Source organism: Sorghum bicolor, chromosome 6 (assembly GCF_000003195.3).
Source record: "Sorghum bicolor cultivar BTx623 chromosome 6, Sorghum_bicolor_NCBIv3, whole genome shotgun sequence".
Lineage (NCBI taxonomy): Eukaryota > Viridiplantae > Streptophyta > Magnoliopsida > Poales > Poaceae > Sorghum > Sorghum bicolor.
Window position 1 is genome coordinate 16,612,928 of NC_012875.2, and position 19,411 is coordinate 16,632,338.

The 19,411-nt window shown below is 40.1% G+C and overlaps 1 long non-coding RNA gene across 14 annotated transcripts; it reads left to right on the forward strand.

The window, feature by feature from the left end:
* LOC110436569 lies at positions 14,041 to 19,046 on the forward strand. 14 transcript variants are annotated; one of them, XR_002454358.1, is made up of 11 exons: positions 14,042 to 14,198; positions 14,511 to 14,649; positions 15,156 to 15,249; positions 15,617 to 15,669; positions 15,760 to 15,896; positions 15,970 to 16,031; positions 16,191 to 16,218; positions 16,650 to 16,981; positions 17,372 to 18,001; positions 18,110 to 18,172; positions 18,671 to 19,046. It is a non-coding gene; the product is annotated as an uncharacterized LOC110436569 (long non-coding RNA). The 14 variants fall into 14 exon arrangements; XR_002454363.1 differs by having other exon boundaries at positions 15,771 to 15,896; XR_002454362.1 differs by having other exon boundaries at positions 14,041 to 14,198; positions 15,156 to 15,669; positions 15,771 to 15,896.

Sequence of the window (19,411 nt, forward strand, 5' to 3'; positions counted from 1 at the left end):
AGAGCATGATCGGATACACCGCCGATCTAGGGAAGTGCTTTTGGTACTGGATCATGTGCACATTTTACATGTGCCTATGAAAAGGTATCGCATGATGGGTGATTCCGTCCTTAGAGGCGATGCCGTCACTAGGACGATGATGTGGGTAGTAGCACTACACATACGAGTATGGGGATACACGTGTGTGGAGCCGCATAGCTTTTTGAGCTTGTATTGCATGTTTCATACTGTGGGTGGGCTGAAATGAGTTTTCTGCAGGTATGCTAACCACGAATGCGTAAATTGAATATTACGACTAGCTATATGTCGAGAGTGTACGTGTTATGCCACCGACATAGAACGTGATTGCCACCTTAGGCTGGCAATTTTGTGAGGACGAATAGGACGAAGCATGCATCATCATGATTGTTATCTTATGTATAACTATGCTTCTCTCACCCTTGTTCTAGTAATAAATAACTTGTGAATCAATGTGTGTCATCTTGCTTGTGTGCAGTTAGATACAATGCTTTGCTCCATGTTGCTTGAATAGCTATAATTGAAGATAAGGTGTGACTAGCTTTGTTTTGCCCGTGTTGTGGTTGATCTGTGCACCCTGTCAGTATGATGCACATCTCTAAGATAATTAGTCCTTTAAACATAGGTTAAAATTTGTTTTCACGATTGGAGAAGAAACATACACCTTTCTAGTAAAAGAAAGTGAAAGATAAAAACACCTTACCATCATGTTTTGTATGTTCATGTGTACTAGTGTTGCTTTAGATGACTACTTGTTATCTACAAATTTTGTGCTTAGTAATGATTGTTGGAGATATTGTGATTGATGTTCTCACATGTTTGCTTAAAACCATGATGCATGAATAGATGTGTTGTTAATCAGGTAGTGTCGTAGTTGTGACCTTTTTGTCCTTAGTAAGCATGCGAGTGTTGAAGAGCCTTATCTTAGAATAACACTCATGTCACTTTAATCTCATGGTTATCTCCAAGTAGATTTCAATGATAAAGAGCTTGAGTTTGTGCATGGTTGTTAGCTCTTGAATGTTGTGTATCCGTCCCCTAATCTGTGTATTGACTCCATCTTTCAAATCTCAATCGTTTTATCTCCAACTCTCTTGGGTCTTTGGGTGTTTATCCGTCTTAATCTCATGTGATCTATGTTCTCTAGTACTATGTTTTAAATCACCTCCTTGTGGACTTCTAATCTCATGACTATCTCAGTTTGATGCCCCTCTTTTGCAAAGTGCTCGCTGCTATGCAACACAATTTGTACCATGAGAGATTTCCTTTGGGTTGTATGTTCAGTAATGGTGTCTTGGTTAATGATTGATGGTGCCGTGACGAAACCGAGAGCCCCTTGTGGCGGCCGACACATGGTTGTGCTGCCCGGCACGCACTGGTATCGTTGTCGCTAGCCATGCTCTATTATAGAACTACACCAATGTGTCTTCTCATCATGAGTTTGTCCTTCATTATCTATCCAGATTTGATCAGAAGATCCTTACTTCACGTGCAAGTAACAAGAACTTTCTATGAAGTTACAAAGAGGATTACCTTTGGAGAATAGGTCACTGACATAAACATTAACAGACTGCAAGAGATGGTAGACAAGTGACACTATTTAACTATTTCTGCAATGATGATGGTCATTTAATGAGCAACATTGGTCATCCATGCCAAATCAAAGGACACACGACACTTAATGTTAGACAAGTTATCTGTTGAACAAGCATCGATCATCACCATTGTGCTTATGCTCTAGTTTTCCTAGGTCTTGATCTTTATGTGCATCATGGTCATACAACTAAAGTCAACCATCTTTATCATGAATCCTTATCTCTTGGCTTTGAGGGTGACTAATGGTTAGGCGTCAACCGCAACTGTTGTGGCTATGTGTGGAGCTTTGGAAATTTTAGTGCTGAGAGCCAATTGATTGGTTGCTAGTAACAAAGCTAATCTCAAGCAAGGAAACGATGGATTGATAGCCATGAAGGATATATTTCATCAACTAGTGAATTAAACTGTGGAGTTGAGAGATGTCTTGTCAGTCAGGAATGCTGCCCTTTTAGCACCGAACAAGTTTAGTATGTATATGTTCTGCCTACACAAATGGTACCTCTTTGAGCTGAATTTTGGTCAGAGGTTAGAAGACTCATGGATCTGTATTTCTACCAAATTTCAGGGGGATGTGAGTGATAATTGGTGAAATATGAACCAAAACCCAAAAGGGGTAGAAATCTACAATCTCAGTTTTGATATGGATCATCCTTTGCGTAGAAAGTGGTGTTTGTTTTGGTGCCATGGATTACATTGTGGGCAATGTCTTGCTGCATAGATAATGCTTATATGCTGAAATAAGATTCTTTGTACCCATTTGTGCTAGTGCAAATCAAAAAAATGTTTTGAAAGGTGTCAGTCAATAGATTTTCAATATCAGAGCTACCGACTGATCTTAAAAAGGAAACCTCAAAAACAAAAGTAGTTCCTTTGGGTTGGTTTTTCTATGGTACAAGTCAACCTAACTCTTATGCAATTGCATCATGAAGAAAGGTCATGCTTAACCTACTTGGTGGTAAACTGTTTCTTTAGTTGGTTGAACACTTGCAACTGTTGGAGACATATAGGCCCCACTATCATCCTTTGTCAGTAGTGGTTATCCAATTCTTACATGCCTTGGTTACCTTCTATGTGTTACCCAAGAAGTTACATCTGATTCAACCCAGATAACTGTTGTTGTTTGGATACAAGAATCCCATTAAAGTAAATGATCATGGAAGGCATGAAACCAACAGAGTCAGCTATCACATTCATTGTTCTCTTAATCGAGTGGTCAGTACAATGTTGTCATTAGAGAAAGAGAAATGCATGCATGGAAAGTTACAATCCAACCATTTTGGTAGAGGACTGCTTTTCAAATCTTGTGAATGAGCCTGGAATCACTATAATGCGCAACCCTTAGAAGCTTGTGAAGTGGTGTGAAGTTCGTATGGCTTGCATTAGTTTCACTAAAGAAGCTAATGGTACAAGTAGCTCCTTAGGCTCTAAACAACCAGAAACAAAGTACATGGAACAGTTTGTCTTGGATTCCTCCCAAAGTAACAATGCTTCACTAAAGTCAAACAAAAAGGGAGATTCTCCAAACAAAGGTTTCCTATGAAGAGCAAGTATCATGAAATGTTTGGACCAAGTTTGCTTCTCTGATGTTCCAAGCAAGGTAGTCCACTGTTATCGCTGATGTTGGGAGATGGATGACATTGTTTTCTTCCCTTGAAAGTCTTTTGCACCGAATCTCGGGACGAGATTCTTTTAAGGGGGGAAGGCTGTAACACCCCAGGTGTTTGTCACTTGCTAAGTACTAGGTTTGAGCTCAAACATGACAAGTTCAATGGTAATGAAAAGGTCAAAGTCAATCTATGAAAGTAAGCCCTAACTTGGACTTGGATGATGCACCTTTACTTACATATAGGCCCTTTTTAAAAGGTATGCTTTGATGATGCTAATGGAACCTTTTTCATATGTCTTTTATCCATCCCAATCTATATTGGTCTTTGGAAAGTTTGGTGAAGTTTGGAATCAAGAAGTCACATGAAATGATAAGTTATATCCTTGTTAGAATGACTCTATTAAGGAAATAGAATCATGGGTCACCAACCAAACCTTGAAAACTTGCTCATATGACTCTAGATGAATTATACAACAAAAGTTATGAAGGGTTCATGTTGAGCTTATGTCAAGAAAATGCTTCAATTGGCCTAAAACCCCATTTGGAGCTTTATCAGGGTACTGGATTGACCAAAGTGAAAGTTTGACTTCGGTTGGAGTTATGAGGATTGGCCCTAAATAGAAGTTGTAGTTTTCCTTCTGTAGAAGAAACTTTATTCAAGGGTCAAGAACCAAATCAGCCTGCAAATATTTCAAACAGAGGCTCAAAGTTCGAATCAGCTGCTGCTTTTTAGCCCTGAGAAATAATTCTAAGTCCCGGAAAGTGACAGCAGCAAGTTAGCTTCTTTGTGACATTTTAGCATCCAAATTCATATGGTAACTCAATTAGATTCCTTAATATGAGTTGGAGTACTCTTCTTGATGAAAGCAATGGATCAAGTATCATTAAATTTGGAGTTCATTTGGATATCTAAAAGTAGCTCCCAAAACAGCAAATGATTATTTTATCGCCAAACGGACGTCGACCCGTTGGCATGCCGCGTTCTCTTGTTTTTTTTAAGCAACTCAAGTTGGTCCAAGAATAAAAGTGGTGGACAATTACATGGAGAAGATCATGTAAAAAGTTGCATCATGTTTGACATGGTTTGTACCATTAATTCTTGGTTTTGCTAATCACCGTCAATACGTTGACACTCGTGACTTGGCATTAAGTTATCTCCTAATCTGTTGGTCTAATGACTGAGCACCCTTAATCAAAGTTGGAGAGCAGGCCGGGGTGAGCAAACTTTGTTTTTGGCCCAAGGTCCAATTCGGCAAATAAGTGGCCCAAACCGGCATCCCACCTTGGCTACTTTGTTGCCCGCCACGTGTTCGACGAAATCGCGACGTGGTCACCATGCAGCAGAACTTGTCCCACCATGGCTGCCACCTCCACCTCGCCTTTGCCTGTATCTGTGTGGATCAGGGCGAGCACCAGAGCATTCTCCCCATCCTCTTCCACTCCTCCAGCGCTTTTCTACCTCGCCTAAGCCTCCTCTGCTCTCTGCAACGGGCACCATGGCCATGGCCTCCATTGCCGATGCCGCAGTGGGCTTCCTGGCTGCCAGCACTGAGCTGTGCCCTCACGCAGGAGTGAGCTGGTCATGGCGTGCCCTTGCGCCGCAGCTCGCTGCCCTTGCTATCAGTCGGCCGAATCCCGGTGACCCGGAGCATCTTCCGAGCATCTTCTGTTCTGTTCCGTGCGTAAGGAGGAAGAAGGACCTCGTGTTGAAATATGAAACAACTCAGGGTTCTAGATGCGAACCACAGACTCAGATGAATAGTGCGTTTGGACTGCGGTTGATTCATGAAATACTCAGGATCCCCGGTGCAAAGTCGTTTTCCTTTATCCTTTGTTTTTGCAGATTTCTTGTATGATCTTTGGAAATGCATAGTAATTCATAGAAAAGTCGTAAAATAGCAAATGTGGACTTTTTGGAATACTTATGAAATTCTCTATGCAGTAGATCTATAATATGGCATGGTTTAGTTTGAAGTTTTAGTCGTAAAAATAGATTTTTGCAGTTAGTTTTTAATTGCTTGTTATATTTGTCTTTTTCATAAGTGCTGTGTTATTGCCCAAATAAATGTGAAAATATTGTGACATGCTTTTCATATGATTCTTGATGTCTGTTAAAATTTGAATGATTTTAGGATTGATATATTAAGAGTTATAAAAATAACAAATGCCCATTGTTGCTTTGCTCCTATTGTGAGTAGGTCTGCATGTTTGTATTGTTTGGCTTAGTTAAGTTGTGAATCAGGCCTTGATGAAAATATATGAGTTGTAGTACTTTTCATAAGCTTTCCAGAAATCTAAGTAGCACAATTTTTGGTTAAGCACATGTTTAGTTATAGTAGTTTAAAGTATTGTTTCAGTTTCTGTCTAAATCCAGACAGGGTTGCATTGTTTGTAATGTAAGACCTTTTTAGTTGTAGATTTAGCTGTACATGTTTATAACAAAATTGTTCACAATTAGATAAGATTTCTAGAAAGTATATAACCATAATTTATGGACATGTGAAACTCATGTTATGGGTGTTTAATGTAGCATGACAGATTCTGTCTGTGTTTTGGACAGAGATATCTTCATGGGATTAATTGACCTTGTTAACTCTAGATTCATATTTAGATGATAATAAGAAAGTTGTAGGTAACTTTATAAGCTTTCCAAAAATATAAGAATCATGTTGGCTGGAGGTCTACAACTCCAGTTATGCTTCTTTTAATTGCCTACCAGTTTTCTGTTTGTAATTGTACCCCTACTGTTTGGGCAGCATGAGCAGTTTTGATTGTGCAATTAATTCCATGATATAAATGATGTTTTATGTGAAACTTGTATATAGAAAAGATGTAGATAACTTACTAATATATCTTGTTGTAAAGTTTCATGTCATTTGGCTAAGTGGTTTGTGAGTTACAGTAGTATGAAGTTCGTCCTTTGAATTGCTTGTTCTCTGGAAATTCCTGGACCAGATTATATGGTCATTCATGTTTGATTTGGTTAACTTGTTAATCATACTGATATGATTAAAGATGAATTGTAGATAATTTTATATTCTTTCCAGAATGTCCAATTGCATAGTTTTTGGAGTTGTGTAACTCCAGTTATGATTTAATTACTAAGTTGCTGCATGTATATCCAGAATTTGCTGAAAATGTATGAATGCTTGATTGCTTACTTTGTGTATACTAAGTGTGACACATGTCTTTAGTGGTGATTAAACAATATACTTGTGACCTTATAAAACGTGTGCCATGCTTGATATGTTGCTATCCATATTTGGTTGTGTGATGCTAGTTAAATAACGTTAGATGCATGTGTCTTGCATACTTTTATGTAATGCATGTTGTGTCACTATTCCGCATATTCATGCACTTGCATCTTGCATCTCATCTAGGTGCGGTAGATGTGTCACGTGAAGGTCTTGGTGTGGGAACAAACCCGAAGACGGTGTTGGGTGGACCCATCCCGAAGGTGGAAGGACTAAACAAGTGTTGTGACCTTAGATGTCACCAAGATGGAGCAACTAACTGAATTGACTCCGTGTTGATCCCAGGCCAGCCCCGGAGCATTATAAGTCTCCCACTACTTTTGAATGCAGTTGAGAATATATGTTATATATGTATTGTTGCATTAAGTATAGGAGTTGGGTGAAACCCTTGCTGCATATAACACTCCTTGTCCAGCAAATATACCTATAACCCTATGTAGATTCAGGATCGAATCTAAATGCTTAGCTATGCTTAGACCGGTAGAAGCCAGGTGATGTCCCGTCACCTGAGCGAGATAGGTGGACACCTGAAAAGGTTGGCTATATATGCTATCATGGAAATAACCAAGTGATGAGGATGAATAATTGGAGACCGGGCGGGACGATGGTAGAGAAGTAACAAGACATGGAGGTCTTGGGTGCCTATCTATCCCCGCCTGTGTCGATTAAGGACCGATCGTTGACGGCCCTCTTGTCATGTTGAACGCATGCCCCACACTTAGCTGGAAGGATAAGTCGTTCCGACCGCGAAGCCTGAACACTATCCGGGCCGGGAGTCGAGCCGCCATGCGCTGTATTGGTGATGGTTGAGGAGAACGACGAGGGCGCGGCGCGCAACCTTGGTATACCTTGGATACCTCGGTCGCCGGAACGGTCCTCGGGTACTGGCGGTGCCTGCCGAACCCGCGAATTGGTCCTGGATAGTGCAATATGGTGACCTGTAGCTCACTTTGGCCGGTGAGTGTGGTTTGTGTGGGGAATAACTCGCCAGCTGGTCAGAAATCGATTCGAATCGCCATCGCTCCTGGATAGTGAGCACTTGACTTGAGCCACGTCCTCGTAGTAATGTTTATGGAACACTTGGATGGTTATGGTATGATGATAATGATGGAAATGCTACCTCTAATATGGATACTACTGTTGTATCTTAATCAAGTGATTGCTCTAGTATAGGTGCTAATATAGATGACAGGTAATGATTATTAACTTGAGCTAAATACCTGAAAAGTTACTTACCTGTAACCTAAGCTTTTTATGCAAAAAAGTGTTGTCAAGCTAGCCCCACCAATAAAGCCTTGCATACTCCTTGGTGTCATATTATTTCTGGTTTATGACGGGTAAGTCTAGCTGAGTACCTTCTCGTACTCAGGGTTTCTTCCCACTTGTTGCAGGTTGTGATGTATCATGGCTACTGCAAGAGTTGGATGACTCCTACCATATTAGAGGAGTAAGATCATGGGAATGATCCTTCTTAATTACCTCATCTATGTTGCTTTTGCTGGAGTTGACCTAGATACTGGCATGTATTTGAAATGAGGGCAATATTAGTTTCAAATTACTTTGCTTCCGCTACTTTTCAACTTAAGTTGTAATAACTATATTGAACTCAGATGTATGTCAAACTATTTGTGAAATGGATGTAACATGTGACTTGTTATGTTGAATCACTACGATCTTGGCTGGTATGTTGGTTGGTTTGAAATCCCTCGTGATTTCACGGACTACCGGGTTTATGAGAGTTCGATTACGGTAAAGCAACTGCTTTGGCGGGAGTTTTTCGTAGTTGATCTCTTGTAAATTGGGCGGTTCTGTTACAGAGGTGTATTTGAATATCGGCAGTACTCTGATAGCGATTAGGATGTCCTCCGTCTGCTAGTCTTCTTGATCCATGAATTCTGCGGAGCTCAAATAGACAACAAAGCTTTGTGGAACTAGTTAAGTGTTAGCATAAAAACTCTTAGCCTTTATCATGTTGAGCCTCCTCAATAAATATTACTCTCTTCAGTAGGATCATAAATTTATTTTATAATTTTATTATTATACGATAAAAATATATTTATTTTATTTTTATGCCACCACAGTGAATGTACTTATGGGTTTTATGCCATGAGCATACTCATATGGGGCTTACTATTTTTAACATTTTTATTTTCTTTTCAAGATTATATGAACCTGATTAACTAAGCAAACTATATTAAATAATTGAAAGGGAAAAGATAACTACCAAGTTTACCTCTTGGCAAGGCGTTCGGTGTTTTTAAGTCCTCCGAACGGGACTCTCTATTTTCTCAGTTGTCCTGGGATTCGCTGGATGGCATAGTCAGTGGTTCCGGCAGCGCCTGGTCTTCATGTATAACTATCTTCTCTCTCCACACCTGACACAGTGCTACGGTCTCCTCAGGACAGTTCTGTTCAAATTGTATGTCTTCAGACCTTACCACTTCTCCTTCATAATCCGCCCATTCGTCCTTGATAATTTGCCTACTCTGGTTGCGGTTGCTTCGTCTTCTTCTTGTCCTGACCTGCTTAGAGTCTTTCAACTATGTAGTTAAGGTTAGTAAAATAGTGGCGTACCTTTTCAGAGGGGAAGTTCATGTGGACTTCTCCGGTTCCAATGTAGATGATTGTTTTAACGGTGCTGAGGAACTGTCTCCCAAAGATGATGGGTGGAACGTAATCGTCTTCTCCCATGTTAATAACCTTAAAATCATCTGAAGCTGAATGTATGTTGGTTGTAGGGGCATGGTTCCGTGTAGGAGCTGATAAGTGACTGCGGTCATTATGTTGAGGTCAGATCCGGCGTCATAGAGTGTCTTCTGAAAAGAATATCCATTGATTGTGCACTTGATGCTAGAAACACCAGGGTCGTCCTTCTTGATCAAGAAAGGCGACTTGAGTTGACGATCTTGACCTTCTTGAGCTGCAGTGACCATCTTAGCTGACTCAGTCCACATTTGCTTGTTTCTGTTCCTCCTGTTGGTTCTCTTCCTTGGTTCATGTCGGGATTGCTCTAAGATTTGTGTAGTCTTGTTCTTGAAGGAAAACGTCTCCTTCCTCCCCTTGATGTAGAGACTAATCTTGACAGCACAAGCGTAGATGACAGCTCCCGAGGTGTTCAGGAATGGCCTCCCTAAGATGATGGGTGCCCTCTCATCAGTATCAGTCTCTATCACCACGAAGTCTGCTGGAGCGTATAAGGTACCAACTCGGACGTAGAGGTTCTTCGATATTCCCCTGGGTATAATGTTGACGCTGGAGCCAAAGTCGCAGAGTGCTTCTAGGAAGTCCACCATGCCGATGGAGATCGGGATGACGGGCGTCCTCAACTGTCTCTCTTGACCGGCAGAAGGTCAGTAATTACTTCCACAACGGGGTTACTCTAGTAGTTACGTCCTCAAGCATCCTAGGGCAGTGATTGCTTGAGTGTCCAGTATCTCCAGTGTGTTTGTACTCGTAGATCTAGGTTCTTCACTTGGTGGAGTCTGGGAGTTGTAAAACTCCTTCATATGCTGCTCAAAATGTACCTGCTCATAGAGACAAGGCAGAGATCAAGTGCATGGGCCCTGTTGGTGGAAAACACCAACAGAACCAAAAAATGTATTTGCTCTTCTCTAACCTCAAGCATAGTGAGCAAGACAAAGTTGATGGATAATAAGATCATGAGTGTAACATTTAAAACATTTGTTAGATCAGATTGCTCAACCTAATGGAAAGATAATCTATCTATACTTATGTGTTTTGTTTATATCTTCCAGAGATTGAGTGTGCAACATTTTAGCTTATATGATTAGGAGTGTAGGATCACAAAGGTGGAAGGACTAAACATATTGAATCGATTGGGTTGGTTAATCTAGAGTTGTAAATCTTACATGTTTGTCTCTTTTACTCATGTGAATGCCAGAAATAAGGAGAAACTTATAACAGTGATAGTCACATACCTTAAGATGTTACCTTAATTGAAGAGTGATGGTACAATATCACCTTGTGGAAGCTTTCCTTTCTTAGGGGTTGTGCATCGTGTTTGTGGCACCCTCCATCGATCATCTCTTGTGCCTTCCTTGTGTAAATTTTTAAACTTCATGTGTCTCTCTCTTTATCTCCAATGTGAGTTTATCTCAGGACTTCCCAGATCGATATTGAATGTTTTCCTGCAGGGGTTAGTCCAACAAAATATCCAATATCTACTATAGCATACTATCGGCTCAAAGATCAACCTAGACACCATGTCTAATTTCATTTAGGAGGGAATTTTAACCTAAGCATCATGCTTAATTTAAAATCCTTTGGAAGTAAGATCATCATTCCTAAACTAAGCACCATGCTTAATTAAGAGATAAATGAAACTACTCCAAACCTAGACATATACTAAAGCAAATAAAGGTAGCATGAGAGCATTTATAGAGATCTACTCAAGTGGGGATGAAGTAGTGTGATTAGTATTTAATAAATTGAGCATGTCTCAAAGGTAGAGACAACTAACATAGCAATGTGGCAAAGGATATTTTTATGTACAGTACCCCCCAAGCTTGAATTTTGCAAAATTCAAGTTTGGATGAATTTAATTCAATGTTGTATGATGATTGGTTGGACATACCTTGTGCTTGTCATTCATCCGATCTTCTTGCTCCAATCCTGAAAAGGTTAGTGACAAGAATACCCGAAGGAATTTTTTACAGTTATCCTTATATGCTCAATACACAAGGTAATGTTGCAAATAATTAAAAGCTCATGTTACGGTCTGATCAGTGCTTGTTTTAGGACACTAAGCTTGTCCTTGGGAAACCATCAATTTATGTCGGCGAAGTGGTTTCCCCTCCAACGCTGACCTATATCAAGATCAACTCAACGAGATCTGCAATATTTATTATAGACATATGCATCGACAACCGCCCTTTTAATGTTTTTATAAAGAGAAAGGAAGTGGGGGTTGGAGATCTCGAATGTGGTGATGTTGGAGAGACCAATGGATTGTGAAGATGTTGCATATGAGCATGGAGTAAATGAAGTGGCTATGAAATAAATTCCATGCTTATTAATGCTTAGAGTGAAATCCATGTGGTATGGTGAAAATGATAAGGTGAGTGTGGTAAAAAAGGAAAAGAAAAAGGATACACGGACGACTTGGTTCGAAACTAGCACAGCTACCGTTCCCCGGCAACGGCGCCAGAAAGCTTGTTGGGTATTTTAAACGCAAACAGAAAAATCCGCAAGCGCACAGATACCGATGTAGCCTTCACCCACTTCACCACAACACCATAATTAGTGCCGGATGATCTGACGCTAAAAGTGGCTACAGCGTCAGATGGTCTGACGCTAAAAACATATAGCGTCAGACTTCTGCAGACGGTGTAAGTGCTGACGCTAAAAACATACAGCGTCAGACCATACTTTTAGCGTCAGACAGTCTGTCGCCCTGAATATATTTTGCGTCAGACCGTCCATTGCTATTTTTCAGCGACAGATAGTCTGTTACCATACCTACAGCGACAGATGATCCAACAGTCCATGCAATTTCAGCGTCGGACAGTCCAACAGACAATATAAATACAAAAAAAATAAATACAATTACAAACCAGCACATATATGATACCCAGACTCAAACTGAAGTTCCATCACATAATGATAGACACACATACATCACATGGAGTTCAATCCATATATAACAATACATTGTCTTGCACAAAGTTTGAACCGTCCAACAAAGTTTGACTCCGAAAGGTTACATGAATGCACATCCCAAAAGACTAGTAGTTTATGTTTGAGGCAGCAAGGTTTGTGCACAGTCACTTGTACAAACTAAAAAAACCAAAAGTCATGGTTCCAACAACAGAGCACATCCATCAAGTTAGGTGTGGAGAACCATTTTCTAGGAACTCAAGACAAAGACTCGTGGCCAGCACTTCCTGAAAAATATAACCATAATTAGGCAATGTAAATTTGTACAATACTAGTTTGTAATCAACAAAATGATGCTGAGAGAAGCTAATTCAGACTAGAGAAAGATTAGTTACTTATTAACTCAAAATACATGGGTTTTTAACAAAGTCATTACATATTCTGTTCTTAGATCTTTACAAACTATGCATACACATGTTGTCAAAAAAAGATGAAATATATATATTTGTGTGCTAGGTGTCACTTCTCAGTCAAAGTATATTCCAGGTATGTAGCTATGAGCCTCTTAAGCATGAACTTTGGATTTTGTACTACTATGAGACTACAGTTTATGATCTCTAATAAAATGTAGTGATTGCCTTCCAAATACAATCCTGTGTGCTGAATTTAGTCACTAGGTTTTTACAGATGGTCACTAAGTTTGTACATAGTCAGATGACTGTAAGTTTAGGAACATACCTGCAGTGCCCTTGAGAGGTGTACTAGATGCCTTCTTGCCTTCCCTCTTCTTGCATTCCTTTACCTATCACAGATGGTTTAATTAGGAACATTGGCCATGCATCACAGGTAAAACCAAAATGAAAATTATATAAGTCTAGTTTATTACTTTACTAGGATCATACCCGTGCGTTGCAACGGGAAAAAAATAGACCATAATAATTTAAGTTTGCATCATTACATGTGTCATAATTACCTAAAATTGATGTGCTTGAGTGTAATACACACATCCATGTCCTACAATCCTCTCATTTTGCATACATAATAATATATAAAAAGGTTCACACACCAAAGGTAAAACTAATAATATACATATTCATGGACTACAATCCTAATTCCTAAGCGCCAAAAGAGTGGCTCCACCATCATACATGGAAACAGCTCCGGTTCCTCATCCACTATCACCAGAAGTGCTTCCTCTTAGTGGTTTGGTGCGACTCCTGCTCCTTGCAAGTGCTATCACCAAAGTGGCACCCTAAAATCCCTATTATACTTTTAAAAGTAAAATACATAAAATCTTAAATTGGAATGAGGGCAATAATCTGCATTGGAAAGCACATATACTTTACACTGAATAGCAAAAAACAACTAATAACTAAACAAATAGAGTGAATGATCTTTACATAAGTTATAAGAAAAGTTTCTATTTATTTGATCCCATTGGGCATGAGCATCGACAAAACAGGATGGAGGTCAGGAAGTAGATTGTTGGAGCCAAAAAAACACCCACCTGGAGCATCTCAAATTACCAGTTGTATACCTGCTCCTACCAAGAGCAAATGATTTTTAGTATCCATGATTGATCACATTTTCTTTTCTACTAATAACTAACTGTAAGAGGATATAAAAAATGCTTGATATTGTTGAATCATCAGGGTTGTTTAAAAGTCACTCGGATCCGCTCGCACGAGAGAATTCAAAGCATTGGTGGCTCCTTGACGTGCGGACACGCGTCTCCGTACCTTTTGCAAAAAGACCCTTTGATTTTTACATAATCAAACCTCTGTCCACCGTGTCCCCTTTAAACAGTAAACACGTTTTGATTTTTTATGACCCGAACCCTATTGTAAATTTTATTTTGACACGAACAAGGTAGCCTAACAATTTTGTAGAAGTACCCTTGACATTTTGCGGAGAAACCCCCCCGCAGAGGCGTACCCCAAATCCCCTGCCCTAGCGCAATGCCCATCTCATCTCTAATCTCTCCCTCTCTCTCCTCTCTCTCCCCCCCGCCGCCGCACCACTGTCCTCGATGCGCGCGCCTCCCTGTTGGCTGCCGTTGTTGGAGCACGAGGTCTCGCAGTTCGTTTATCGCCGCCGTCACCCCACCAGTGAGAGCTCCTCTCCTCCGCGTCTCTCTCTATCTCCAGTCTTTTCCCCCTTCTCTCTCTTTCCATTCGTCTACCTATTCCAAATAGAGGCGGGGTGACGCCTTCACAGCCCTGGAGGACGCGGTCTCCACCACTCGTGCGCGCACGCAACTCCAACACCCTCTTCCCCTCAATGCCCCATCGCGTCGTGCACGCCACTCCTGCCCCACGTGCCTCCCTGGGTTCGAAACCCTAGCTCCGTGCTCCAGCGGTGCGACGACGATGGTTGCTGCTCCGGCGCTCCGGCAAAGACTGATTGCGGTTTCATTGCAGGCTCTGAACCCCTTCAGTCCGGTGCACAGCGGATTAGGCTCCAATGGGGAAGTTTCCAGCGAAGTGGATCAAGACCACGCTCTTCTGGCGGAAGAAGTCATTGTCGAGGTCCGGCTCCAGCAAGGCCAAGGATTTATTGGTGCGTTGTTCTTCTTTGGTAGTTTCAGAATGCTGTTAAGATTTCAATTTTCTCGATGTGCCTTCAGTCCAGCTAAGGAGTAGGGATCTGTTCTAGCAAGTAGCAACTGATGCGACTAACAAATAGCATGTATTTTCATATATATTTTGTTTATTTCTGTATACCACTGGGCTCTGTTCATGGCAAGTTTTGAGAGGTATTTAATTTTTATTACTCTGTGGCCGCCGTGAGGCCGCATGCCGCCAGGGCGCACGGCAGGATAACAGGACACACAACGATCCAACGGGTAATTCGTGCGTAGAGTGATGGTTAATGGTAATTAGCTGATTCAGCGGCCAGCTTGGTAGAGTCTGTGATGTTATGCATCTTCTTGTTTGAATTAGTTCCGTACCATTGGTGGTTTCATCAATCTGGGGTGAAATAATGCAGTTTGTTTGCTCAGTGTGGGGTTTGGGGGAAATAATCTGGTTGATGTAGTGGCTAATCAAGATTTGTCTACACTGCAGCTATGCAAACTTATTTATGTTACGGGGTGGTACTACTATTGGATGACTCTTTGCTTTAAAAAGTGACAAGGAAGTGGCACCTAGAAAACAATCAGTATGTAAAATGAAAAGCTCTGCTATGTACTTGTATCATTCTCCAAAATACATGTATTGCTACATGGAAGATGACATTATATTTGCCTGATTTCTTTGAAATTCCCATGAGTTGTACTTCTATTATTTCTGTTTCCTCATGTTTTATGCTGAATCTCAATGCTTACTCAGTATCTTATACTGCCCGTGCTAAAAGGAAATGTTTGACATATGCTTACTCAGTTTGTAATAATATTCCATATATTCATAATCATATACTGTTTTTAGATAATGGAGACAAAACGACCTCATCCCTCTACTACTCGTCCTTGAAATATGTTGCTGTCTGTTTTCTTATAAACAAATTAAAAGGAAATGTTTGATTTCAGTTAGCAGGAGTCCAATGTGCTGGGAATTTAGAAACGGTTACTTTATTCTGGAGGTAATACTTGGAGCTGTTATTTTTTCCCTCATTCAAATTCAGTATGTTTGATTTTCAAGATGGCCTGCTTCTTGTAATCAATAACCTTAGGTTTGTTGAAGGAAACCCTCTTGCCATTTTAACATCAAATGTCTATGTGCACAAGCGTCAAGGTTCTTAACTGTAACGTAGATGAGGAAACTGCTGCTGGGCAGCTAACCGTACTTTGCCAAAGCTATGAGCATAAGGTTATTATTACTATTAAAATGTGCTTTTCATCATTTTTATTTAACTAATATTTTATGATTATTTTTTGTTTAGAATTGGTGATGTAGCAATAATGTAGAAAGGAAAAGCTGATGTCATCAGTGATGGTAAAACAGGTACATTAGAGAGTTTGTTCTTTTAGAAATTTCTAAAAAGGCTCTGTGCAGAAACATGTATAATATTATGACTGTACCAATTGCTCATGAATATGTGTCAACTCCTTCCTGACCGTGGTGTTGCTGGTGATCTGCAACTGCACCTGCATCAAGATGCAGTTCCCGGCCACCCTCAACGACAGCACAGGTAATTTTCTTTCTTCCATTGCTAGCCTACTAAGAAATCACAAAGAATGTGGGGATTTCATCTTGTGCTCTCTGTTATGCCCAATTGTTTTTTTGGCTATCGTGGCAAATAATTGAAAGTCAAAATCAGTGTGAAGGATACTGCCATCTGGTTGCTGTGAATTGTGTGTAATGGCGTCAGACGCCATCCATAAGCTGATTCAGAGATATTTTTTTAAAATAGTTATGATTCAGAGATAGTTAAAACTTGTAATAAGGATGAACCTTGCCGGGAGTGCCAGGCGACACTCTAGGCTGTGATGAACCTTCCTGATGGTTAAAGTGGCCATTCTGCTCAAACAGTCCGAGCTCTTAAGGTTTATCCATTGAAGACAAGGTGAACTAATAACTCTCTGTACATCTAACATGCTGAATAATTTGGGTTTTTTTCAGGAGCTGAATCCTGGGATATTGATGGAGCGTCTGACTTCATATTTTCGAGGTGACTTGGAGGCAGTTTCATCTATAGCAAACTCTGGTCTAGATGTATATGCTCACAACATTGAAACCGTGACCAACCATCACTTTCTGACAAGAATCAAGATAAGTGTAGCTCTGAATATGTAGTCTTTGATCTCATTGAACTCTAAGATCTTCTGTGGTTCGTTGCTTCAGTTTTGATCTCATCTGAATATGTAGTCTTTGATCCACTGGCGGCCTTGTTACGCGGGCTCACCGGCGTCCACCTTGATCTTCATCGACTGGCACCATCGGATCCACCAAAGGTGAGATGCTTGGACGCTGCCAACTGCTATAGCTGGGTCAATCCATTACTCGAAATAGACATTGCAAATTACAAGTAACTGCTACAACTTGCAAGTAACTGTTGTAGTTGCAGTAAACGCCCGAGTCTAAAGCTTGCAACAAATGCCTGTGTCTAAAGGTCCTGGAGGATTTATATTTTGATCTGATTTACTTTCAAACAAGTGTATGCAACCATTTTAGATTTTTGTTTACAAAATTATCGAGTCCTTTGCTGGCTGCCCATGTCATGTAACTTGTGAAATGGTTGGTTTTGCATGGCAGTGCATTGCGCTTCTGCAGCACGCTAGGAAGGGATGTTTCTTCCAGGACATACTTCATTATCTTAAAGAAAGCAATGTTCTCTTCCACAGCTCGCGGCTCCTGAGATCAAAGCGCATACAGCGGCTCTGCCGATAACAGATCGAGCCATGTTGGCCGTGGAACATGCCACATCGAACTGCTACTGCTACCCTCCTTTGCTTTCATTGGGAGCTAGCTTATTGTGTTTAAGGCACTAATTTTGTGTGCTTGGGGAATGAGGACCCTAGGTGGAGGTGTCCATGGCTAGGTCGCTGGATACCATGATGTGTGAATTTCCATCAAATTCAGTCAAAACACTTCTGAGTTATGCGACCATATTTGTGTTCTTTGATAAATTTCACAAGATTTCATAACTACACAATTACTTTTCATAGGCATAGGTTTCATAACTACACAAATACTAATCACAGGCATGTTTAGTTGAGCAATAGATTAACATAGCGTGACTACAAATGTTCTTTTGTTCAGATTACGTTGAAATAACAATTTAGGTTGTAGTTCTAATCCCCTAATAAGTAGAATGTAGTTTGTGTTTCTAGGGCACCTAGCAGGCAAGCTTATGTGATCTAATTTAAACAGGTGTACCCAGTTTCTGTGATAAGTGGAGAGATGTAAGTGTCTGCTCTATAGAAACCATTTCCTCTTGTACGACATCTGTGGTTGCTTCTCAAGGGATACAAGTAAGTAAGCAGCTTTGTTTAATATCTTTATACCCATGATGCCTAGAGATAACTTGCTGTTATTTTGTTTAGTGACATAACTAATTATTGCATTTATCATATCCATAGTTGTATGGGATGCTCCTGCTGAAATAAAGATCATGCCTATAGCCCAGTTACCCCATTGTCGTGGTCAGTAAGTAGTGCTTGCTTTTTGGAATCTTGAAACTCTGCTGAGGAATCACATTTTGTAGATTGGATTTATTCAACACTATTTTGAAGTGTAATTGGCTTCTTTCTATACCTGCAGATTTCAATATGACTATTTACCTGTGTGCTAATGTTAAGATCTAATCCAATTTTGCAAGGCAAAGCTTAGTATATTAACCATTTTCTGATTTTTTTTGTCTTCTTTAGTTGCGTTGTTCGCTACCCATTGAAATATTTACTTATTTTTCTTTGCTACCAAGATGCGTAAGGAGACCGTGTACTCTAGGTGCAAGATCATGCAATATTTGTTTACTTAGTGAATATTGCTTTTAAAAAAGTACTTAATCATCAAAAGAGGCCACATCAACCAAATAACAGATTAATTGCTTTTAGTTATTATCCAGATATATGCTAGCCAATTATTTTATTGCCACATCATAATCTATGAACGTCATATGTTATGCCCTTTTCTATTTACAGAGTAGTCCATGATACCTAATCACCAAAAGAGGAAGGCTACATTGCTTTTGCCCCAACTGGTTAAATATAGCTATTTATGTGCTCAACTCGTGATCGGCTCTGATGTTCAGCGTCAAGGGAACTTGCCACCATGATGATTGGCTGTCTTTTGCAAACCTCATGTCTGCGAGCCGTGTAGTTTGCCGTTCTATGGTACGAGCTAAGATGTTCGATAGTCATTAATTCTTGATTGTTGTGTATGGTTCAGTAGTACTATAAATGTAATGAAGGGTTGTGTAATTTATAGCTGAACATAACCATGGGAGCTACAGTGGACATACAAATTATGCTATATGTCGATGCTTCATAATTTTGTGTCATGTTTCTATTGGTATAATATGATATATGTTTCATAATGTATATGTATGTGATTGATATAGCTTTTACCATATCTGATTATAGAGCGGTGTATATCAAACAGACTAGCTTTTATTCTTCAAATCATGGTAGGGCGCCCGAAGGGCGCCGGATGTTCTAGTTTACATTCAGATTTCCTGCTGCTTGAGCTGCTCCCCCTGTTTGTTTGTTGGTGCAGCAAAGAAAAGTGTCCTGTTTTTATTGACCCGATATATAAAGAAAAATGCATGCACAAGTTTTCTTCCATTCTTTCTCCTATAAATTCTACTTTCCTGATAGACGTTTGATCCAGTTTGAATGTGGGAAGATGCAGGGACACGCTATTTTGTTAAGGCGTTTGAAGTC